Source organism: Penaeus monodon, chromosome 33 (assembly GCF_015228065.2).
Source record: "Penaeus monodon isolate SGIC_2016 chromosome 33, NSTDA_Pmon_1, whole genome shotgun sequence".
NCBI classification, from domain to species: domain Eukaryota; kingdom Metazoa; phylum Arthropoda; class Malacostraca; order Decapoda; family Penaeidae; genus Penaeus; species Penaeus monodon.
The window spans coordinates 31262269-31262578 of NC_051418.1; the positions used below are offsets into that span (position 1 = coordinate 31262269).

Here is a 310-nt window from a genome sequence, read left to right on the forward strand (position 1 = left end):
ATTATTCTTAAAAAAATTGATATATGGAAAGAGGTCAGATAAGCAGTGGTGCTCCAACTGAACTGAATGGTGAAGGAATACTTTGAACAAGGTAACTGAAAATTGAGTAATAACAATAGAATAAAATAAAAACAATGATGAAGTGGTACCTGTCTTGACATGTTAAGTTTAAACAGAGTTAAAACTATCTTACACTGTTTGTGTCTTCATTCCTGCCTCTAGGACTCAATCAATCCAAAATGCTAATTTTCACAGCTAAAAATCATTCACTTGAACTAACACTTCTGAATCAATCCCTGATGCCGATCGT

The 310-nt window shown here is 33.2% G+C and overlaps 1 protein-coding gene across 1 annotated transcript in view; it reads right to left on the minus strand.

Moving 5' to 3' along the window:
• LOC119594380 (C-Jun-amino-terminal kinase-interacting protein 4-like) overlaps positions 1 to 310 on the minus strand; it is a gene marked incomplete in the record, with an annotated part of 97279 nt that overhangs the window by 3181 nt on the left and 93788 nt on the right.